This window comes from Adiantum capillus-veneris, chromosome 17, assembly GCF_014529385.1.
Source record: "Adiantum capillus-veneris isolate H3 chromosome 17, ASM1452938v2, whole genome shotgun sequence".
NCBI lineage: Eukaryota > Viridiplantae > Streptophyta > Polypodiopsida > Polypodiales > Pteridaceae > Adiantum > Adiantum capillus-veneris.
Genome location: NC_140947.1, coordinates 47938148 through 47964254, shown reverse-complemented (window position 1 = coordinate 47964254; position 26107 = coordinate 47938148). Strand labels below are relative to the sequence as shown.

Below are 26107 nucleotides of genomic sequence, written 5' to 3'. Positions count from 1 at the left end.
TAGGGGGTGACCTCTGCATGTCGCATCCTGGCTTGAAAACCACTTAATTCTTTTCATGCCACAGTGCAAGTGGGGTTGTGATTTTTTTACCCCCTTCCTCCAAGTTAGATTGAGTCACGACACAACCGTGCATGCGATTGGCTTCCGAGTGCCCTCCATGCATGTTAGTGCACTCTTCTCAAGGCACCACTTCCCACAATGAACAAGCTTCATATATACAATTTCCACCCTATCATTATCCCACAACCCATTATGATGATGGTGTCTCCCCTCATATATAACGTCTCTCTTTCAACAGAGTCCACTATTATCAAAGCCAGGTCCTCCACTCTCAACGTTGTCTTTCATTCTCATACTCTCTTACTACTCACTTTACTTCTTTTCCTTTCAAGTTTTTTTTTCTGGTGCAAAATTTTAGACCTTTCATGGTGCACATGAGGAGACAGCAAGGAAGGTATACCTGCAACCTAGCCAACCTTCTTTCTCTCTTGTTGCAAGCAAAATCATTCCCAATTTACATGCAACTATGAGGATTCAAGGATATTACTAGAACCAAAGTTTTCTACTTGAGCTCTGCAAACTCTAGAGGAGCATATGTTTGACCATCCCTACGCTCTCTTCTCAAAGATTTGTCTGTAAAATCTGCAAGAGGGCTGACCTAAATTACTGATGGGCGAGAAGTGCAATGGGTTACGTACACAAGGCAATTAAAGACTTTCTCATTGAGATTTTTTGGGGTAGCTATGTCCTTCAAGCTCATGTGCATAGAGATACTATGATATCAAATCCCTATGGCCTTTTTGATTTAGTATGACAAGACCCTTGCACCAGCGTCCATTTCTAACAGAAAAATGGAAAATATTTTGAGCATCTTGCCTCTAAGTAGAGTGAAGGTAATGGATGTCTATGCCACCCAACACACTTCTAAAACTTTTCTAAATATGGAACAAGGACATGAACCAATAGATGAAGAGTCTCATGCTCAATCAATGGACAAAGATATAATAGAGGCCATTCATGAAGAAAACAGGGAAGCTCTTGTCTCCCTTGGCCCCCATTTTGATGCATCAGGAGAATTTTGGCCTCACTTTTAAGACTTTTAGTTCCAGAGAAAGAGTGTCACTCGACCAAAGAGGAAGAGGCTTATGTTATGTTGAAAATCGGCATTTTAGAGCCAAACATGTTGAAAAAAAATGGAAAAAATAATAATTTTGTTCTTCAAATCATACAATGTGCACTTTCAAAGCATAAATGCCATAAGTTGTACTAACTTTGTACCGACAAATTTCAACACTTGCATTGAAGACTCCAATATCTATGTTCCCGCCCAAATGTTGCTTTGAGTAACTCTCCTTTCCTCTCAAAACTATCTTCCATTTTTCATATTTTCAATAAATCTATTGTGTATTCTAGTGTAGACCGTGGCTACCTCTCGAAGGCCTAGCACTACCATTGACCTTGTTAGCATTTTTTTAGTTATACTAAAGATGACCAGGCATGGATACCATCTAGAATAACTATTGGAAGTTGGGTACTATTGCAAACAAGGAGGAGGAAGAGGAGACAATGCAATGATTTTTTGGAGGCTTTCAAGGGACAAGTTAAAGAGTTTAAAGTGTATACACAAAGAAATCGGGTGAAAGAGGTCCTCATACAACATGCTTTCCAACATGCAAACTTAAAGTTGCAAACATCTCCTCCTAGTTTTCCACGACATCGACCCAACTGTAGGTTATTTCGAAAATATATCTCATTTAGTATAAGATTATTTTCAAAGGTTTAGGATTGTTATCATGTTTGGTATGTTGCAGATATTTATCCATCAAATAGGACGGACTGGCAACCAGCTGAGAGCATAGTTGGGATTTTTGATGCTTTCCATCCCAAGGCGTTCACTAGGAAATATATAAGATAGCACGTGCAAACAAAATAAGCGATTTATAATTAAGTACATTTACAAAAAAATGTACTTATATAAAGGGTTTTTTAATTGAGAAAGTGAAAATTCATACATAAGGGCTAATTTTTTTTAATAAATGCATACATAAGGGGTACATATAATACTTGAAAATATACAAGTAAGAGGTTATTTAAATAACTCTTGTGTGCACATGCTATATGAATTTTTCACATAGTGGACTCCCCGAGCTTTCCATGCATTTATTGGTGAGAAAATGTGTTGAGGAAGATCACAAAGGGTGCTTGCAGATGATGGAATATTCTTTTATGATATGTCATAATTGGAACCCCAAATATCATTTGACTGGGGTCGTGTAACTCCTTTGCCACTTCTATCCTTTGATAGCAAAGATTGGTCTTTGCCTGTCCCAAACTAGTGAAGGCTTCATGAACAGGTTGTTTCAAGATATACAAAAGTCCCTCAAGTATTCAATTGCTAAAAAGATTGTTAGGCTCACTCCATTTATGCCTGTTGAAGTGTTTGTAGATTTTTTCTTTGATGAGTAAATAAGAACTACCACAACAATGTTCATTTACAAGTCTCAGAGCTATTTGAACTTTTTAGATGATAATTTGGATAGGAAATAGTTACATGGCACAATTTGTATTTTGCAAAAGAAGTCCATAATTTGAAGTACATTATAAGCTCTCAAAATTTTATAGTGTCATTTTACTATTTTAGATATCATCTTCTTAGAGGGAAACTTATTCCATTCGATTAAGATATAGAGTCTAACTCTGAGAAAAAACATCTAGCTATGGACATCTACTTTTGAGAGAGCCTATTACTATGATGGACACAATGCCAAGTACAACTCTTGCATAGCTCACGGTCGATCTTACATATGAAGATCTTCCACTTCTACCAAAATTGTATGCATTCAATCTCAACAATAGAAAGGTGCTTACTAAATGGATAAATTTCATTTTTCTTTAATGACTTAAGATATAGATACTAACACTTTCTTTTTCTAAGATTCCAAGATGCAAGGAGAAAACAACATTGTGCAAGGAGTCCCTCTCAAACACACTTCACTTGATTGCTTCCATTGGAAGATAGATCACATACATTGTGCATGCAATGAGTTTTAATTCCATGCCATCCAAGATGTACACTCAAAAATGATGATACAAAGACCTTTGTGCCACTCAAACATTGTTTCAAAATTGTACACTTTGTATTGTTTCAAAACTTTACACATTGTATTTTTTCTTTCAAAATGTATACAAAAGGGTGATAATTATTGCTCCCTTTGCTTGCTACTGCTCTCCTACCCCCTCCCCCGATTGCTACCACTGCTCCCCTGCCCTCTCTCTCCCCCCCCAGCCCGGTTGTTGCCCCTTCTTCCTCGGGGGCGCTGGTCTCGGGTGCCCTTTCGAGTCGTTCGAATGCCTGGGCCTCCTCCATGGCTTCCCATGCATCTTGCACCTATGAAGCTTCCCTCTGTTCTTGCTCTTGCCACTGATGTGTAAACCAATCCTCTACTTCTATTGTGTTCGCATAATACTGATTGATTTCGTCTTGCATGTTTCAAAACTCATTTTGAGTCTGCTAGTGCCGCTGCGTCATTTTGTCAATGTGGGTCTTTTTGAACTCCTTAGCTTGGGCGCTTTCCTCTCTTGACCGTCTATGCACCGAGATTATTATATGTTGAATGGCCATTATAGAAATTTTGTGCACATCATAGGGGTTATAGTTATGTAATTAAAGGTTATGTAGATGTGTGATAATAAGAAACTAAGTAAAGAAGTTACTTCTTTTTATACAAACATTGCAATGATACAAGCATTAAAACGACATGCGTACTTATGTTTGGTACATCCAAAATTTGGCTAAGAAGGAGCATAGCATTCATACACGTTCACCAGCAACAACTGTATTCATCAATCTGCATGGGCACACTGAACCATCGATGCTGAGTGGCAACACCTAGATCATGTTCTAACAAAATGTGCTCTACACAACATACAGATTTTCTCGTGGCAATACATACATAAGCACTTGCTTCAGTAAGGCATTACAAATAGACACTACAAGAAAACGCATAAAGATGCACCTTACGTCTTTACACGCCCATGGAATCCCTTGCTTTGCTCTAGGTTTTTGTAGTAGACAACCTTTTCTTCAACGTCAAATAACAACAAACTGCAATGTTTAGTACACACAAAAAAACCACACAAACCATCAAGGATGAGGAATAATAAGATCCTAAATCCAACATAGTTTTGCATACCAACACAAAACTCACCTTTGATTGTATGCAATGGCTAGCTAGATCCCAATTCACTCTGCTAAACCAGCCCAACAGTGCCAAAAAGGAAACTCCGTTGTTCTGAAGCATATGCAAGATAAGCGGATCTACTACATATATTTTGTCATGCACGTCCGCGGGCAGAAGTGAGATAGTGTGCCTAACATGAATAAATGCTAGTAATTATATTGGATACTGGATATATATAGGTCAGAACCAAGTGAATTAAGGCCTTCAAAAGATCCCAAGGGTCCCTATATGCTTGGTTTTGAACCCGCAATAGTGCAAAGACATGGGACAAAACAAAGAGAATCAAGGCCTTGAGAAATTGATTAAAGTCCCTATTTGCTTGGTTCTGACCCTCACTGTTGCAAAGACGTGGGTCAATAGAACCAAGAAAATTGATAACCAAAATTGCAAAAACATGGGTCAATACCGAGCAAATAGGGGCCTTAAATATTTCCAAGGATCCCTATTCGCTTGATTCTGACCCCAATAGCATGAAATAATGAACTTAAAATGTACCACAAAGCAATGTGGATGACTTCATCCATTGCGTTGATTTTGGAAAAATTGTGCATGCAAAGAAGAACTTGTCAATCAAAATGAAAAACGGAGTCTTCCTCTGACCTTCTGGGGAGATGAATCTGTGCTCGAAGAGGCCTGAATTGGCCAGCACTTGCAGTTCCTCTTTGTTTTCTTTGTTGATTTTCTCTAGAAGGTGCTAGTCTTTTGGCACAATCGCTTGCTCTGTGTTGGCTAGCCATTGCTCTATGTTGACTGGCCCGCATGAAGTTTTCCATCTTCATTGCATCACCTAGGTCACAAGAACTCCACAAGGAACACAAAGATTGTATTGTAACAAATCTCTCTTGATGGGAGAAATTATAATACAAATGGCTATTGGATGGGGGACGGGCTCCACATAAATCCGGTCCTCAACTGTTGTCATGTTCTCTAAACTCTCTCTCTTGCAAAAGTATTGTTCATGCCAAGTTAATTAAATGCTATGTTTATGTTGCTACCATCAATTACATTCACCTGCTATTCTCACAAAGTAATTTCAAAAAAGTATTCTCTCTAATTTTCGTTACTCTCAAGTTAATAGGCAGATTGCATTACATTGTTATCAGAGCATTTGGTTTCTCTTTTCTTGCTTAAGAAGAGAGGTCCTTAAGTAGCCTATAAATGGTTGATTTTGTGAACTATATTAGGGTAAGTGGGACTGGGATCTATTATCGGTCTTGTTGAGCCCACTATGTGGGATATGGTGCACACCTCGGGAGCTTTGGACTTAATAATGGGGTCTTTTTAGACTTGCCTATGGATTTACCATTATTGATGTCATAATAATCAATATCTAATTCTCCTAAATGACTTTCTCATATTAAACTGATCATTTAATGTGGGGAAGTGCCAGGGGAGAAAAGGTTAGAATATTGGTGAAGCTAGCAGACCGGCCACAGTAGGGATCCAAAGGGGGGCGCCATCTGCAAAAGAGCCATGTGCAACAATGGGCTAAAAAGACCCTAAGGTTCAGCCCATTAAGACTTCCAAAATGCTAAGGTTCCAAAATTCAAAGGTTGTGTCCAAAGGTCAAACCTAGGGGAAATTGGATGCTTTGTGTGTGTAAAAAAAGTCTTTGCATATCCCTACATGGGAGGGGGGGAGCCCTAAAGGTAGGGGATGAGAGAGAAAATCACACACACACACACACAGGCTCCCTTTACACAAAGGGAATGAGGGATACAAAGGGAATGAGGGATACATGTCAGCTCCCTAGGCCAGATGCCCACAAGGTGTGCCCAGTTTCTATTGGATGACCCTTGAAGTGGACCAATGAGAATTAAGCTAGAGTAAATCTAGTTAATTAATTTAAAAACATTTAATAAAAGAAACCAATGAGAATTAAGTCTCCTAGAAGACTATTGGGCAGTCTCCCAAGGGGTCCAATGAGCATTCAGGAGCCCAATGGCTTGCCTGATTCCTATTGGCCAGGAGGCAAAGGGGTCCAATGAGAGTTTAGTTTAATTATTTAATTACCTAAAGCTCTCACAAAAGGGGAAAGGGGGACACATGTCAAAACGCTATCACTTATGTTGCTTAATGGTCATTGGCTTGACTTGGGGAGAGCCAATGAGGGCTCAGCAAGAGCAAATAGCAAGAGGGCTCGCCCAAGAGAGAGAGAGATGGGGCTGATTTTTGCAAGGCATTATCACACACACACTCACACACAGTCTAGGTGTGAAGCAAAGAAGACTATCTCTTCCCAAGCTTTAATGGAGAGCTCATCACCAACTCCAAGCTTGTGAGATAGAAGTATACATCAAGACTCTCTTGGCATGTGGATGCAAATCCAACCAAGATCCAAGCTTCAATGCATGCTCATCTCCTCTACCAAGCTAATTACTAAGCTAAGCTATGCTAATATGAGTGATTATGTGAGGAGATGTACATCTTTCTCGTAAGATACTCCTTCTTCCTCTCAATCTACTCTCATACCCTGCTAGCTCTCACCATCTTCGAAGGTGTGTGAGGTCTTGGGTCTGAGAACGGTGATAATTCAAGTTGTGTTTGCTAAGTGTTTTGCTTAGTGCATGAAGCTTTCATCTTCATTGCACTAGCTAGTCTTGAAGGAACACAGAGAATTGTATTGTACAATGTCCCTCTTGATGGGAGAAACCATAATTACAAAGCCTTTTGGAGGGGGGACCGTGAGGGGGGACCGGCTCCATGCAAATCCGGTCCTCAACTGTTGTCATTAGCTTAATTCCTCTCTCTTTTGAAAGTATTGTCGATGCTATCTAACTAGGTGTTATGCTTTTTGTTGCTCTCTCCACCCAAGCACTCTTGTAATTCTCATTAGGAATCTATTCTAATGAAATGCCCACTATGTTCATGCTAATTTCTGCTACACATAAGTTATTGGGCCATTAAATGTTACATTGGTATCAGAGCTCAAGGTTTCTCTTTTCTTGCTCAAGAAGGGAGGTCCTCAAGCTAGCTACAAATGGTTGGTATTATTAATTGCTTGTGAGTAAGTAGAATAGGGATTTTTCAGCCTTGCAGTGCACCTGCCTTCGTGCAGTTAACGGGGCATCACCGTCGAGAGCTATGGTCTTAATAGTGGAGTCCTACGGGGCTTGCCTACGGCTTAGCCTACGGCTTAACCACTATTGAGCTATTAGAAGCTTTACAGGAGCCGGTGTTGTTTTGGTGTCGAAAGACCCTCTCTTCTATTCCTTGCAATTAATGGTATTCGAGCCGCGGGTACAGTAGCTTGAGTGCTTTTTCTGAAGGGGTAAAGAGGAATAGCAACTAGGGTTTGAAGTGCCAAAGTACACCTAAAAAGTTTACACCTAAAGGTTGTTCGAATGGCTGACAATAGTAAAGAGAGTAAAATTAATGTTGATAACTTTGATTTTGCTCATGAGCAAGCTACTAATGATTCTTCAATGCTTGTTAACTATCTTGTTACTAGACTTCAACAAGCCATGGGCAATCCGTCTCTCCAAAGTGAAGTGCAACGGCAGCTCCGTGCTCACGGGATTCTCCAAGCTCATCACCATGACGAGAGAGCACCTAGGAAGCCTCCTTGTGAGACTACCAAAAGATGTCTCTCTCCGATTCGGGAAGAAGAAGAGAATCCATACGAAGGGCTCAAGAATTTACTTCTTGATGATGCATCTCCTTCCCAAAGGAGAACTCAAGAACCTCCACCGAAGGAACGAGAAAGAAGCGAGTCTCCCGCCACCTCGGCGGAGATGGCTCCACGAAGACGGCGGGCTAAACGCTCTCTATCACCACCAAAGCGGAGAAGACCATCACACTCTTCTCCACGCCATAATTCAAAGAGGGATGATAAAAAGCAAGAGAAGAAAAAGGTGAGAAAGAGGACACCCTCTTCTCCATCTTCTTCATCCTCTTCCTCTTATGAAAGCTATGGTGAAGACGACAAAGATCAAGACAAGAAAAAGGCGAGAAAGAGGTCACCCTCTTCTCCACCTTCTTCAAATTCTTCACCTTCTGAAGAAAGTGATGGTGCAACCTTTGAACCATCAAAAAGAAGAGGCCATAGGAAATCCTATGCCGCATGGAAGAGGTCATCCAAGCTGAAGAAATTCAAAGAGGGAGGGAAGAGCATCTCTTTCCTTACCTATGATGGTACCTTTGGTGCTACGGACAAAGTCTTGGCCTTTATCCAACAATTCGATGCGGCGTTTGGAGATGAGGGCTTCACGGAGTCCTCTAAGCTACGCCATGTAGCTATGCACTTTCAAAAGTCCGCCAGACAATGGTGGTCCAGCCTATGAGCCAACGTTGAAGCTCCACAAACATGGAAAACTTTAAGAGCTTCCATTATGAAGCAGTTTTTGGCCACCGATGCCAAAGACAAAGTACTCACTGAATGGCGAAGCTTAAATCTCTCTCCCAATGAATCCATCCACAAATATGTAGACAAGTTTTGGGACCTACAACTCAAAGCCACTGTCTTCAAAAAGTTGGATTTTGGAGAGCAAAAGCAACAATTTTGTGCGGGCTTAACCGAAGAAATAGCGGAGTATGTCAACTCCCAAAGGCCACGTACCATATCGGCGGTAATACACCACACTATGGTGGCCTCTCGAATCAATTTCCAAACGGGGGCTAAAAGAAATAATAAGCCCCCGGAAAACAAGGGTTCCAATGAGCCTAAGGGGAAGGACAATGTCCAAAAGTCTCCTAAGGGCAACTCCAACAAAGCTAAAGAGAAAGGAGTTTACAAAGGTAAGAATAAACTCTCTCATGAAGAGCTTGAGCGTTATCGTAAGGATAACCGGTGTTTCAAGTGCGGCGAACAAGGGCATGCGTACCGCACTTGTCCCCAAAAGAACAACCGCCAAGATCCTCCTAGAGCTTCCTTGGTTGAAATCCAAGAGGAGGAGACTCACCAAACTCACCACAAAGGATCTCCTCTATGCCATGCTTGGGGAAAGGTAAGAGAACATGATGCTTTTATTCTCTTTGACCCTGGTTCTACTCACAATTTTATATCTATAGAGTTGGCCACCAAGCTAGGCATACAATCCTACGAGATGGGAGATGTCCTACCCGCAGACAGTGCCTTCAAGGGGCAAGAAGCTGCAGTCACTCCCTTAATTGGGAAATTGAGGCTTCATGTCCAAGGCTATGTGGACAAAGAGGACTTCTTTATCTCTCCTCTCAAGCATGAGGATGTAATCCTAGGGGCACCATGGTTTGACCGCCTGGCTGCCAATGTTAAATTTCCTGAAAGGAGAATCTCCTTTAAGTTCACGGAAAAAGACATGTATATAAATGCTAAGGAAATGGGTAACACTATCCCCATTGTACATACACCAGCTTTCAACAAGTCAATAAAGAGCTCTATTTCCGTGTACATGATTTTTGTTAAAGATTCTCAAAATGAACCTAATGCTTTAGCAAAAGAAAATAAAAGCAACCAAAAGGAATTAGAGTTCTCCAATTTTCTCAAGGGGTTTCAAGATGTTTTTATTGATGACATCCCTTGTGAGCTACCTCCTAAACGAGGTAATGATGACCATGCAATTGAACTTCTTCCAGGAAGTTCACCGCCTAACAAACCTCCTTATAGAGTTTCTCAAGCTCAACAAGAGGAGATTATGCGGCAAGTGCATGAGTTAGTTGAGAAGGGTATGGTTAGGCCAAGCTCATCTCCATTTTGCTCACCTGTGCTATTAGTGTAGAAGAAAGACGGCACATATCGTATGTGTGTCGACTATAGAGCACTAAATAGGATCACTATCAAAAATAGGTTTCCCGTTCCACGGGTAGAAGACCTATTTGATAAGCTACAAGGATCGACCTACTTCAGTAGGATTGACCTAAAAAGTGGCTATCATCAAATAAGGATAGTTGATCAAGACATTGTAAAGACCGCATTTCGCACCACATTTGGTCTTTACGAATACATTTTCATGCCTTTTGGCTTGACCAATGCACCAGCCACATTCAACCGCTTGATGGAGAAGCTGTTCAGGCCTCATCGAACCTTCACTGGAGTGTTCTTTGATGATATTATCATCTACTCTAATTCATTGGAGGAACACAAGCAACACCTCCAGGTAATATTTCAAGTTTTGAGAGAGAATAAACTTTATGTTAATCGAAAGAAAAGTGATTTTTTCTTGCAAGAGATTCAGTATTTAGGTCATATTATCTCTCAAGATGGCATCCAAATGGATCCATCAAAGTTAGAGGTAATAAAAGGATGGCCTAAACCAAGGAATCTTCATGAACTAAGAAGCTTTATAGGTATGTGTGCATACTATAGACGCTTCATAGAAAAGTTCTCACAAATTGCGGGACCATTACATGACCTAACAAAGAAAAGCGTTAGGTATACATGGTCTGCTAAGGAGAACAATGCTTTCGAAAAGCTTAAAGAAAAGCTTATCTCTCAACATGTGCTTACACTACCGGATCTCTCAAAACCATTTGAGGTCCAATGTGATGCTTGTGGTGATTGCCTTGGATCTGTTTTGCTCCAAGAAGGGCATGCCATAGGCTATGAGAGTCGAAGGCTCGACCCTGTTGAGCAAGCTCTAGGCATATACGAAAAGGAACTCCTTGCAGTTCTACATGCCTTAGACTCATGGAAGCACTATTTATTGGGGACTCCTTTCATTCAGCGAACGGATCACCAAAGTCTTAAGTACTTCATGACGCAGACCAAGCTCTCCGACAAACAAATGAGGTGGGCAAATTTCCTTTCGCAATTTCATTTTCATATTGCTCACATTGCTGGCAAGCATAATCAAGTAGCTGATGCACTCTCAAGACGGCCGAGAGTGAATGCGGTTTCCATAGCAACTCACAATGATCTATCTTCAATGATAGATGAGTATGCTATTGATCCCGATTTTAGAGATGTGATTTCAGCCCTTGCATTAGGGAAGAAAGAAGAACCATTTACCTTACAAGATGGTTATCTTCTCTATGGCAATAGACTATGCGTTACTAACTCACTACGTGAGAAAGTAATGTATGAATCTCATGCTCCGCCTTATGCGGGGCATAGAGGGATTCAGTCTACCTTAAAGGGAATTGAAACATATTTCTATTGGCCTACCATGAAAGTGAACATACAAGAGTATGTTTCTAAATGTGTGGTATGCCAAAAGACAAAATTTGTTAGAGGGAAGCAACTTGGATTGCTTCAACCCTTGCCAATCCCTAATTCACCATGGGAGAGCATATCCATGGACTTTATCTTTGGATTGCCTAAGTCTATCCATGGGAATACGGGAATATGGACGATAGTAGACAAGTTCACTAAACAAGCTCATTTTATACCTATCAAAAAGACTATCAAAGCCCATCAAATGGCAACCCTCTTCATTTCACAAACCTTCAAGTACCATGGCTTGCCAATGTCCATAGTGTCGGATAGAGATCCTAGAATGACCAGTAATTTCTGGAAGGGTCTCTTTGAGAATTTAGGGACAAGGCTAAACTTCTCTTCGGCCTATCATCCACAAACGGATGGCCAAAGTGAAATAGCTAACCTAACCATTCTCGATCTACTAAAAGCCTATTTAACGGAAGTAGATCAAAGATCCCAATGGGAGAAGTACTTACCCTTAGTCGAGTATGCTTACAATGACACTGTACATACTTCCACGGGAAAATCACCTTTCGAGGTAATTGAGGGAAGATCAAAAAGTCCTTTGCTACTTAAAGTACATGGGAAGATCTTCGTTGCAGATGAGTATAGCCGAGACCTACAAGAATATTTTCAAAAGATTAAGGATGCTATCTCTATCTCACAGCAAAGGCAAAAGGCTGCTGCTGACAAGCACAAAAGAGCCCAAGCCTTTAAAGAAAACGATTGGGTCTTGTTAAAGTTTCCCAAGGCTCGATTAAGGCACACGACAGGCAAGAATCCTACGGGCCACCAAAAGTACTATGCTAAACTAGCAAAAAGGTACTATGGTCCCTTCCAGATTCTTAGGCCAATCAACGAGATGGCCTATCAACTCAAGTTGCCCAATCATTGGCTCATACACAATGCTTTCCATGTGAGCCTATTAAAGCCTTACAAAGGAGAGCCACCTCAAGAACCAACTATTGAAGACCCACCGGAGATCGAGGACCAAGAGAAGGTGCTGCAGCCCGAGTCCATTCTCTGACATGAAGACAAGGTATTAAGAGGCGGTAAGACTATCCGACGATATCTTATTAAGTTTAAGAATTATCCTTTTGAAGATGCTAGATGGATGCAAGGCATACAATTAAAGGATAACCTAAACCTTGTCAATGCTTACAATGCTTCCCAAGAGTAAGCAAATGTACAAAATGTTAAAAATGAACAAAGTTTTTGTCTTATAAGACTCTCTTTTTCTTTATTTGTGCACAAAAATGAAGTAGTATGCATGCTTAGATCAAGTTTGCGGAGACGACGTCTCCCAAACACCAAGTAGAGCTTGTCACTCTACTATGGAAGACTGATAGGACTAATGTGCAGACATGCTTGCGGCAGCCTCAGGCTCTCAAGTGCCAAATGGACTAGTCATCCATTCTGGAATGATGTCGTAGGGTAACATAGGGATCCTCTACCCGCTAAGAAAAGGACTCATGAACATGCTTTATCTTCTCTACACCATAGTCGAGGACGACTATGATTTCAAGAGAGAGGTAATGTCATAATAATCAATATCTAATTCTCCTAAATGACTTTCTCATATTAAACTGATCATCTAATGTGGGGAAGCGCCAGGGGAGAAAAGGTTAGAATATTGGTGAAGCTAGCAGACCGGCCACAGTAGGGATCCAAAGGGGGGGGGCCATCTGCAAAAGAGCCATGTGCAACAATGGGATAAAAAGACCCTAAGGTTCAGCCCATTAAGACTTCCAAAATGCTAAGGTTCCAAAATTCAAAGGTTGTGTCCAAAGGTCAAACCTCGGGGAAATTGGATGCTTTGTGTGTGTAAAAAAAGTCTTTGCATATCCCTACATGGGAGGGGGCGAGCCCTAAAGGTAGGGGATGAGAGAGAAAATCACACACACACACACACAGACACAAGCTCCCTTTACACAAAGGGAATGAGGGATACATGTCAGCTCCCTAGGCCAGATGCCCACAAGGTGTGCCTAGTTTCTATTGGATGACCCTTGAAGTGGACCAATGAGAATTAAGCTAGAGTAAATCTAGTTTAATTAATTTAAAAACATTTAATAAAAGAAACCAATGAGAATTAAGTCTCCTATAAGACTATTGGGCAGTCTCCCAAGGGGTCCAATGAGCATTCAGGAGCCCAATGGCTTGCTTGATTCCTATTGGCCATGAGGCAAAGGGGTCCAATGAGAGTTTAGTTTAATTATTTAATTACCTAAAGCTCTCACAAAAGGGGAAAGGGGGACACATGTCAAAATGCTATCTTCTATGTTGCTTAATGGTCATTGGCTTGACTTGGGGAGAGCCAATGAGGGCTCAGCAAGAGCAAATAGCAAGAGGGCTCGCCCAAGAGAGAGAGAGATGGGGCTGATTTTTGCAAGGCATTATCACACACACACTCACACACAGTCTAGGTGTGAAGCAAAGAAGACTATCTCTTCCCAAGCTTTAATGGAGAGCTCATCACCTACTCCAAGCTTGTGAGATAGAAGTATACATCAAGACTCTCTTGGCATGTGGATGCAAATCCAACCAAGAGCCAAGCTTCAATGCATGCTCATCTCCTCTACCAAGCTAATTACTAAGCTAAGCTATGCTAATATGAGTGATTATGTGAGGAGATGTACATCTTTCTCGTAAGATACTCCTTCTTCCTCTCAATCTACTCTCATACCCTGCTAGCTCTCACCATCTTCGAAGGTGTGTGAGGTCTTGGGTCTGAGAACGGTGATAATTCAAGTTGTGTTTGCTAAGTGTTTTGCTTAGTGCATGAAGCTTTCATCTTCATTGCACTAGCTAGTCTTTAAGGAACACAAAGAATTGTATTGTACAATGTCCCTCTTGATGGGAGAAACCATAATTACAAAGCCTTTTGGAGGGGGGACCGGCTCCATGCAAATCGGTCCTCAACTGTTGTCATTAGCTTAATTCCTCTCTCTTTTGAAAGTATTGTCGATGCTATCTAACTAGGTGTTATGCTTTTTGTTGCTCTCTCCACCCAAGCACTCTTGTAATTCTCATTAGGAATCTATTCTAATGAAATGCCCACTATGTTCATGCTAATTTCCGCTACACATAAGTTATTAGGCCATTAAATGTTACAATTGAACCATAAAAAGTCCGGAAGGAGCTATCCCACAAAAAGTCTGCAATATTAGACCCACTTGACTACTCTCTATAATTAACCACTTCGAGCCATGGGTGTAGATACTTGAGAGCCGATTTTCAAAGGCTCGGAGAAGTGGCAACTAAGGTTTTGAATTGACAAAGCATACACTAAGTACATACACACATTTTGTTAACATGGCTGACAATAACCAAGAGAGTAGAATGAACATTGATAGCTTTGATTTTTCACATGAAGGTGCTAATGATGATGCCCCCATGTTTGTCAATTATCTTATTACTAGGTTGCAGTAAGCTATGGGCAACCCTGCTTTGCAAGCCAAAGTTACTTAAAAACTTTGTGCTTATGGGATTTCCCTTCCTCTCGAAGAGGAGAGAGAGATTAGGAAGCCTCTTGAATAGACCCCAAAAAGAAGACTCTCTCACATACGAGAGGAGGAATCCAAGGATCAAGAAAGCAATGTAACTTTGAGTTCCTCTAAAGATGTGGCTCCACAAAGATGGCGGTCTAGATGATCGCCAACTCCTCCCAAGAGGAAGAGATCAACACACGGTCCTTCTCCTCGTCACTCTGAAAGGAAGAGAGGAAACAAAGGAAGAAAAGGGCAAGAAAGAGGTCACCCTCTTCTCCTTCTTCTTCACCCTCCTCCTCTTCTGATGAAAGCTATGACTATTCTCCTAGAGAATACAGGAGGGGAGGACATCGCAAATCATACCCTGCATGGTGAAGGTCACAAAAGCTAAAGAAGTGCAAATAGGGAGTAAATAGTATCTCTTTTCTCACCTATGATGGAAACTTTGGTGCTACCAACAAAGTGTTGGCCTTCATCCAGCAATTTGATATGGCCTTTGGAGTTGAGGGCTTTACAAATACCTCCAAGCTATGCCATGTAGCCATGCACTTCCAAAAATCGGCTCGTCAATGGTGGGCTAGCCTCCGCAGCAATGGTGAAGCCCCAAAGACATGGAAAACTCTACACGTTTCCATCATGAAGCAATTTCTTGCAAGCAATGCAAAGGACAAAGCGCTCACCGAATGGTGTAGTTTGAAGCTTCTCTCTCACGAGTCTATCCACAAATATGTATACAAGTTTTGGGATTTACATCTCAAGGCTACTGTCTTCCAAAAGATAGACTTCACTGAGAAAAAGAAACAATTTTGTGCGGGATTACCTGAAGAGATGGCCGAATACGTCAACTCTCAGTGGCTTGGTCTATCACCAAAGTAATCCATCACACCATGGTCTCTTCACGCATCAATTTTCAACAAGGGGATAGACAGAATGTCAAGCCCATGGAAAACAAAGATAAAAATGATGCAAAGGGGAAAACCAATGCCCAAAATTCTTCCCAAGGCACTTCCAACAACAACAACAATAATCGGTCCAAGGAGGAGGGAGTTTACAAAGGGAAAAGCAAACTCTCTCTTGAAGAGCTTGAATCTTTTTGCAAGGACCATAAGTGTTTTAAGTGTGGGGATCAAGGACATGGGCTATCGTTCTTGCCCCAAGAAAAATGTTTGCAATGAGACTCGTAGGGCTGCCACTATAGAAGCTCCAAAAGAGGATGCTCATTGCAAAGGATCATCTCTCTCCTATGCTTGGGGAAAGGTAAGGGACCATGATGCCTTCATCTTATTTGACCTTGGCTCTACTCACAACTTTATATCAATGGAGCTGGCCACCAAGTTGGGCATTCAAGCCTTTGAGATGGAAGAAATTGTAACAGCTGACACAACTTTCAAGGGACAGTAAGCCTCCATTACTTCCTTGATTGGGAAGCTAAGACTTCATGTCCAAAGCTATGTCAACAAAGAAGACTTTTTCATCTCTCCTCTCCAACATGAGGATGCTATCCTAGGGGCACCATGGTTTGATTGCATGGCTACCAACATGAAGTTCCCTGAAAGGAGAATTTACTTCACCTACAGAGGGAAGAACGTGTATATAGATGCTAGTGAGTGTGGTCGTACTATACCACTTTTAAATCCTCCTGCTTTTGATAAATCACTAAAGAGCTCCTTTTTTGCGTACATGATTTTTGTCAAAGAGTCTCTAAAAGATCCTAATGTTTCATCAAATGTAAATGGTAGGAATCAAGAAGACTTAGACTTGTCTAATTTTCTAAAAGGATTCCAAGATGTGTTCATCCATGATATCCCTATGGACTTACCTCCAAAACGAGGGGATGATGACCATTGCATTGAGCTCCTTTGAGGAAACTCACCGCCTAACAAGCCTCCCTATCAAGTTTCTCAAGCTCAACAAGAGGAGATCATGAGGCAAGTACAAGGATTGGTTGACAAAGGGATGATGAGACCTATCTCCTCTCCTTTTGTTCTCCAATCCTTTTAGTGCAAAAAAAGATGGTACATATCATATGTGTGTGGACTATCGAGCAAGAAATCATATCAATATCAAAAACAAATTTCTCGTGCCTCAGGTAGAAGATCTATTTGATAAGCTACAAGGCTCTACCTACTTCAATAGGATTGACCTTAAAAGTGGCTATCATCAACGTTTGGTCTTTGGGTGAAAGCATGTATAGCTGGCCTGGAAAGTAATGTCAAGGACATTGCTTTTTTGCGCTTAAAAGTGGGTGTTTTAAAAGTGCTTCAAATCTCAAAAAGAATATCACTCTCCTAAGGTACGTCAATTAAGTCTCCTAACGTAACGTACCACAATTAATGAACTATATGTAATTTACTACTGAACGCTGTGCCGCTTCTTTCCCGCTTCAACCTATCTGAGATTTCTTTGTCTCTGAGATCTCTCTTGGAGATCTATCTAGCTCCTCTCTGTCTCTCTCTCACTGAGCTCTTGCTGAGCTTTCTGTATTGCTTAGCCCCCCCCCCCTCTCTCTCTCTCTCTTTCTCTCTCTAAGCATGGCTCCTCTTGTGTTTGAGCTCGCACTCATCTCTCTCTCTCTTAGCACTCTTTCTCTCTCTCTCACGAACTCTATCTCTATAGGTTCCTCTTCTACTTGATGATTCTTGAGGTATGTAAACACTTATTATGCTTTGTTAGTATCTTGCTAATTAGTGCAAGAAGTGCCATATATTAATTAAAAGTATAGCGTGTAGCTATGATTTGTATTGTATTTCTTGTAGAGCAATCCTTTGAAAGTACTGCAACAATGGAGCACAGTGAAGAACTGTCTATCAGCTCATCGTCATTGAGTAGAGAAGCTCAACTTCAGCGCAGAAAATTAATGAGAAAATATTGGGCTGCTCAAAAACGAAAGCAGCGTCAGGCAACGGTCAACTTTGTGACGAAAAGCAATACAGGGGAGATGGATGAAAGAAAGAAACGAAGGATATGTCAATCTATGGTACAACACTTTGATACATTAACCATGGGAATGGATGCAAGTGGTAGGAAGGAAATCTTTGATGAACTTCTTCAACATCCTTGCTTCCTTACTATGCAGAGTAAATCCAAAGAGTTGGAAGCAATTATGCTGAGAAACATCCGCAACACTTTGAATCATGTGAAGGTCCCAAGATCTTCAGACGAGTTTTTTGTGAAGAAATCAGCAATGATGATGCTGGTGAATGGTGGAAGCAAGGAGCAAAACACTGACATGAGCATACCGCAAGCTGCCAAGCTTATGGGGATCCACAAAAGAAACTTATATTCAGCCAAACATCACTTAATAGTGTCAAGTGAATCCGATGGTTCGTTCCCTGCATCTGCATGTCATAGAGATGATGCACAGAGAACTCACATCACTCAAACTGTTAAAGACATAGTCTTTCAATTTTGGACGGATGAGACGAGGGTGTCCCCCAACAAGAAAGATGTTTGCAGTAAGAGACTAGCTAGATGTTCATATGTAAAGCATCCAATCCACCTTCTTGAGGAGCCTCAGGTAATTGATATATTTTTTTAGCACTTTTTATTGGTGCTACAACTCATATTCCTGCTACAACATTATGTTTCTATACCACTTTTTATTGGTGCTACAACTCATTACTGCCATAACATTATGTTTCTATACTTCTTTTTATTAGTGCTACAGCTTGTTTTGGTGTTTTTCACCACTTTCTAGTGGTGCTGCAACATTAAAAAGTGGTGAAACATTACTATACTGGTCTCTAATTGTATCTGAACCACTTCTAAAATTTCATCAATAGTTATAAATGTTTTTGAAGCACTTTTACTTGTGTTTCCACACCACTTTTTAGTGTCTTTAAACCAGTTTTTAATGTTTTGCAGCAGGTTTTAATGTTTAAGAAACAGTTTTTACTAGAAATGCACCAACGCTTCACCGTAAACCCTACAAGGTGGTGTTCACCCACTAAAAAGTCTTGTTTACCCAATGCTAATAGACGTGTTTTACAAACTCGTAGGGGTGTTACAAGTGCAAACGTTTTTGGTGGTGCAGCTCACTTTTTCCAAGTGATGTAGCAGCTTTTAGTCATGGTGCAACAGTTATAGTAGTGCCATAGACTTTTTACTGCTGCTGCACGAATGGTGCCCACCACCTTATGATGGTAACCAAAACCATATTAATGGAGTTTGAACACATTTTGTTAGTAAACACTTACAAGTGTTGTCACACCACAATGAAGCGGTGGACACAACACTTACACGTATAAAAACCACTTTCACGTGGTGTCTGACCGCATTCAAGTGGTGAGAAGCCACTTTCATGTGCTAAGTCACTACGTCAGTCCATCACTCCATGCAAGTGGTCTCCCAAGTGGTGTGACACCACTTTCAAGTAGTAACTAAAACCTTATCACTGCAATCAAGCGGAAAGTTCCCGTTTAAAGTGGTTAGACACCGCATTCAAGTGACAAGAAAACGTGTTAAAGTGGTGATTGCCCACTTTGAACTAGTTTCTCACCACTCTCAAGTGGTCATCAAGTGGTGAGACACCACTTTCATGTGTAGAGTACTACGTTAGTCATCACTCCATGCAAGTGGTGAGACACCACTCCCAAGTGGTGAGACACCACTTTCAAGTGGCCGAACACTTTATTCCAATGACTTGAATCCGCGTTCAAGTGGTGACTGCCCACTTTGAACTAGTTTCTCACCATGCTCAAGTGGTCGTCAAGTGGTGAGATACCACTTTCAAGTGATAGCTTAAACCTGGTCACTGCAATCAAGTGGCAAGCTCCCGCTTTCAAGTGGCCAGACACCACATTCAAGTAACCAGAATCATCGTTCAAGTGGTGACTGCCCACTTTGAAGTAGTTGCTCACTAATTTCAAGTGGTCATCAAGTGGTGAGACACCACTTTCATGTGCTAAGTCACTACGTCAGTCATCACTCCATGCAAGCGATGAGGCACCACTCCCAAGTGGCAAGACACCACTTTCAAGTGGTATCTAAAACCTTGTCACTGCAATCAAGCGGCAAGTTCCCACTTTCAGGTGGCCAGAAACCGCATTCAAGTGACCAGAATCCGTGTTCAAGTGGTGACTGCCCACTTTGAAGTAGTTGCTCACCACTCTCAAGTGGTCATGAAGCACTTTTCACAAGAGCTCCTCCACTTCCAAGTTGTTTTGGACCACTATCTAGTTCTGATGTTGGTATGTCGCCTAGTATTTTGTCCCTCCCAGCTACTTTTTAAGTGCTAGATTTTAATTGGTGACTGGCCACTTTGAACTAGTCGCTCACCACTCTAAAGTGGTCATCAAAAACTTTTCACAAGAGCTCCTCCACTTTCAAGTTGTGTTGGACTACTATCTAGTGCTAATGCTGGTCTGTTGCCTAGTATTTTGTCCCTCCCAGCTACTTTTTAAGTGCTAGTTCTGAACTTCCCCAGAACTTTCATGTCCTTACTAACCACTTTTTAATCGTTTCCCACCATATTCAAGCAGTGCACACCATTTTTTATTGGCGGTTCATCACCGTCATGTGGTTTGAATTCACTTTTAAGTCGTGCCAAACCACTTTTTAGTTACGCTGAATGCGGTTTCTCACCACTATTAAGTTGTCCTCACACAACCTCTTAATATTCTACCTTTTTGTATGGTTACTAGTTTCTACACTAATTTGTATTTGTGGTGCATTATTTTCACAGGTAAAACAATACTACTGAATGTATCATTACTAGTTTTTAGTGGTGCACACCAGTTTTTAGTGATATAGAATCACTTTTTAATGTTTTGAAACAATTTAACCAGTTTTGAATGCTAAGTTTATTTTTAACATTTGTATACATGTATATTGCAGGTGGAGCTTTATTTAAGATTCAAGACAAAGTATGCAGATATTCAGATTTCGCAATGTTGCTTCGAGTCTATGAAACCGTTCTTTGTCCGAAAATTGAGGGATCGCTACACCTGCTGTTGTATTGTGCATGTACAAATGATTTTCCTTAAAGAGGCAATAAATCACATGCGGACTCGAAGTTTTGATCTTCATGGTTCTTGCTGCATGTGCAGCTACCCTATATGCCTTCATCATGATGAAGTTGTCAACCATGGATGTCTTGCATACAAAAATGCAAGTATGAGCACCACTTCACTGTTGGAGTCTGTACTCTGCCCTATACTTGTAGAACATAGTTTCCATAGCTACCAATGCTTAATGGGAACATGCAATGCATGCGGTGTAGGTAATATTCAGATATGTCCAAGAGAAGAAGTTGAGCAGAGTAAGCAAGCATCTGTGAAGTTTTTTGAAAATATAGTGGGTGCCACTGGATTAAACAATGAAGCTAGAAAGAGCACTGTGAAAGACATTGTCCGCAAGAAAATGCTGCCTAGAGAACTTTTGCGAGTGTACCAAGACCACTTGAAGAAGTATGCCACTCACAATTTTATATTTAGGTGGCAAGCACAACAGTTCAAGGACTGCATTTCTTTGTTTCCAGATGATGTGGTTGTCTCCGTCGTTGACTTTGCAGAGAACTACTCCTTCAAGGAGCAAAATGAGATCCACTCAATGCATTGGTACACTAAGCAGGTCACTATCTTTGTCCTGATTACTTATTTCCGCATCGCATCAGGTGCAATAAAGAAGACCATGCACTTTTTTGTCTCAGATGATAAACAACATGACACCTTATTTGTGCAACATGCTTTTCTCTTACATGCTCAATGGTTGAGAGATCAAGGGCTAAGCTTTAAAAAACATTGGGTTTGGTCAGATGGCGCAGCTTCACAATATAAAGCAAAGCGATCGTTTACTTTGTTGCTAGATATTGGAGCCTTACTGGCATGGAAATGAATTGGAAATTTTTTTGCTCAGGACATGGAAAGGGGGAACATGATGGGGCTGGGGCTGTCATTAAAAGGGCTCTAACTCATGAGCAATTGAAGCAAAATAGCGTGCGGTTGACTTGTGCAGTTGAAGTTGTCTCTTTTTTGAGAATGCATCTCAGTACTGGAGCAACTACTATGTATGACAAGCAAAAGAGGGAGGTCAGTAGGGTGTTCTGGGAGGTCAAGCTAGGCGATGTTCAGCGATCCCATCAATGGGACTGCAAACCATTGAAGGGCTCAAGAGCAATGCACTGTGTGAATGGGTATTCTGAGAACAACACTTGTGCATTGCGATCAAAATGGTTGTCATGCTTTTGTTTTCCTTGTAGGCTTGGCCATTGGAGAAACTGTATGAACAAATCACATGTGGAGACGTGGCAATATCACACTTTGGAGCCACTTGCTAATGATTCCCAGTCATACGGAGACTCAGACGATGAGGAGTTCCATGGTACCACTTATGCAGGTCATTATGACTCCTTAAGCGATGCTCTCACACCTGGAGACAATTTTGCTGTCACTTCTGAAGAGAATAATGAGGAGGCTGTTGACTTCTACATTTTGAAGTGTGTAGTAGCTAAGGACCTAACAACTAACGAGCAAATTGATGCATTGGGCAACAAGGTAGAGAAGCATACTTATATGGTCACGGGCCATTGGTATAAATCCCTACAAGCAAACTTGTATGAGCTGTGGGATAACAAGCCAGTAGTTTTCATATATTCCCACTTGATAAGGGCAATAAAGTTCCCTATGGAGCCTGTAGTTCTTGATGGCATAGGAGAAGTGTTCGAACTTTCCAATGAAAACCATGAGGCAATATACAATAGCATGCCCTTTGAATTGTAAATCAAATCTGATTTTATATCATCTAGTGAAAGATTGAACAAGATGGAATTGGTGTAAACATACGATGGAATTGACATGTTAGTTTTTGAAAATGCTTCACCACTCCCCCCTCCCCCCCCAAACATCACCACTAAAAAGTGTTGCAGTTTCAGAAAAACTCAATAAAAATTTACCACTTTTTAGTGGTACTAAAGCGGTTTAGCACCACTAAAACGTGGTTTAGCCCCACTAAAAAGTGGTTTAGCCCCACTAAAAAGTGGTTAATAATGCTTCACCACTCCCCCCAAAAATCAATATTAAATGGTGTTGTAGTTCCAAAAAACTGTTGCAATAGCATAATAAAAATTTTACCACATTTTAGGGGTTTAGCACCACTAAAAAGTGGTTCTGAGACATTCAGAAGTGTAGAGACATGTATAGTGCAGAGACAGTAAAGTGCCAGAACTTCTGTATATTACAACAATTATCCAGAAACGTCTACATATCCACCAAGAATGTACAATATATAACGCTTCTGGCACTTCCGGATGTACAATCTCATTCATCTCCATTTATAACAAAGTGCTCAAAGACTAGACTCGAAAGTTCATCTTTGGGATTGCTGATGGGGTTTTCCTTTGTATACTCCAGGGTATTGGGGGTTAGTGCCCATCTGCACAGCCATGGCAACAGTGTGCGCATGAGGTAATCAGGGTCTTGTTCTTCATCAAGAGGATCAAAGGTGGGTGGACATATACAGTTGTCCCAGACATTGCGCAGATTATTATATCTGGAGTAATCAACCAGCAATGTCCGAGAGGAGTCGTATTCTGGAAACTTGTTCCAAACATGGTAAAGGGGCTTCAAAGACACAGGTTCACCTGCAAGGTCTCTTGGAGCTCCAGCAATCTCTTCAAAATATGACCACTTTTCACATTGCCAGTTTTAGAAGAGATCCCTAAAGTAATAAGTCCTATGTTCCCATATGTCTGGCCACCATGTACTGAGGATATGCTGAATGTTAGCAGCATTACAAGTGCTCCAAATCATTGCATCTGCTATTTGCCTCAAATCCCAAACAAATTGCTCAACATCTCTACGGTAGTAGATCCACAACTTCTCGTCCACTCTTTTTAGTTTAACTCTGTCAGAAGCTGGACGTGGAGGGTGTTTAAGTTGTCCAGTCTTTGGATCACGTTTGGTTACATCTTGTTTCATGAATAGTCCATCGACATCAAGGATGATGAGCTTTTTGATCTTGCAGAAATTCGAAACAAGATATCCTCATCCAGGGCAGTTTGGCAAAATCTCCTCAATTTCGGGGCAAACTGCTGGTTCCTGGTCTTCCTCTACTTTATCTGGTGTTACATCTGCATCCTGCTCTGCATCCTGCTTAGCTGCTATGTCTTCAACCTTCTCATCTGGTTCTTGAACATCTCCAATCCAGCTAAGTTCTTCCATAGACAAGTAGCATGCCTTAAAAACCTCAATTCGACTGACATATTAACCTATCCAAAATACACTTGAAAAGTATACCTTCCAGGCTATTGATTTCCATTTCATTAATTTCCTGAACTTCAATGGCAACAGTCCACTTGGCAGGAGATACTGGAGAGAAAAAATAAGCTCTACTTGAAGATGCTCATGATGATGTCGGAAAGAACAATACGAGTACATAAATAGACAGTCAATGAACAATATGAGTACAATAAATAGACAATCAATGAGCAATAAACAACTAGTGAACGAAAAATAAAGCTGTCGTTTCATTATCATCAAAATGAGGGTACAAAGACAAAATTACAAAGAGGCTACAAAGCACAAAAGGTTAATAGGGGCTACAGAAGTTTCTTGCGGGACTTTAGTTTGGGAGGTTTAAGGTTGGGTGCTTGGAGGTTAGTCTTTTTCCGAGCAGATGAAGGCTCCTTGGATTTTTTACCTCCTGGAGTAGGCTCTAGAGGCTCGGATGCAACCTTACCTTTTTTCTTTGGTGTGGCGCGCTCTTCAGTGTTGCTCCTCTTTTTCCTACGCCCCAAAATCTATGCACAAACCTGTGAAATAAGAAGTTCTGAGTCCTCATCAGACAAGTTACCTATTGTATCCTTTTCAATTGGCTTCTCAGATGATTTTTCAGCGTCCTCTACGTCCTTGTTCATTGCAGGTTCTGGCTTCAAAGGCACCTCGGCTGACTCCTTGGATGCGTCACCTTGAGCTCCCACTACATCTGCTCTTTTGTCAGCCCTTTTTTCTGCCTTTTGTTGGTTTGGAGTGTCTTCACCTGCTTGTTTCTGGGATGCATTCTTATCCCCGCACCCACCACACATGCTATCAATATTGGGCTTGCGTGATGACCCAGCTTGGGAGTGTGCTACAGCTCAATAAAACCTCACTCGACCCTCAACAAAGGCTACAATATATCTGACAGTACATAGACTTCCCACAAAGTCATACATCCACAAATTTCCCACTATATGCTGTAACCGCTGCGGCGGTTGTTTGCTGCGTGACTCACAGCCAGCAAACCCTCAACAGACATACATCATCTCTAACAATACATCCCATGTGGAAGTACCTGCAATGTCGGGATGAAATCTGGAATATCAAGCAACAAACACAAGCTACCTGATGAACTAGTGGATGTCGCCTACAGTCTGTGTGTAGATGCACCCGTGTCGTATGTGACACGCCTCCAAGAACTATGAGCCATCCTTCGTTGTGTAGACAGCCACAAATCAGCACTCTGGAAGTTCAGATATCCTCAGCACCTGCAGTTGTAAGCCGAAACCCCAAATTTGCAGAGTCGGATCTGCACCCGCCGAGACCACGTAGTCGAAAATGGCCTGCGCAGAACTTTGTCGAAGCCGAACGGTGGCCGAGATGACCTCAGATTGAAATTCTGAGAACACCTAGCCCTTTGGCCTATCCCACAGGATTTGGGGCAGTGTCTTCGCCTATTGAATCTCACTCCAATCTGAGCAGGTGACTCTAGCTTCCTGCAATGCTGCCCCCAGCCTCGATCTGAGCTCTGATACCAGTTGAAGGAGTACGAGCGGAAGTGCGACGCGAGAGAGAGTGCGAGAAGAAGAGCACGACGATATGGTGAACTCGCTCTACTGTAATGTGTAGAGCATAGTGAGTTCTTATTAGGTTTTTACAAAAGAATATGTGTACATACCTAGCGGCCCGCCCACTTACCTAGGCGACCACATTTAGCTTTATACCCCAACACTAGCCTTGAATCTATGGTCAACCTCGCCGCAGACAAAGTCATAAAAGTTGAAGCCAAAGTCACCCAAGCTCACTTTGCAGCCATTGATAAAGTTTAGACCTGTGTGACAATGGAGCTTCGAGAACGCAAACTTCTAGAAGAGAACTCCCTCAAGGTTCAGATTGGTGGGCTCCCCTCACCATGGTGCACCACCAACGATACCCTACCCTTGAAGAAGTAATTATGAAGCTCAACAATATTCTGCAAACAATCAACATCAAGCCGAAGCCATTTCTTGGATCAATGACACCCATAGGCAAGTTCCACCAGAGCATTGTCTTCTGACTTTCAAGGAC

At 41.5% G+C, this 26107-nt stretch overlaps 1 pseudogene; it reads left to right on the top strand.

The window, feature by feature from the left end:
- Nucleotides 1–17628: 17628 nt before the first annotated feature.
- On the top strand, nt 17629–18244 carry LOC147437202 (uncharacterized; annotated as a pseudogene).
- The last annotated feature ends 7863 nt before the right edge of the window (nt 18245–26107 follow it).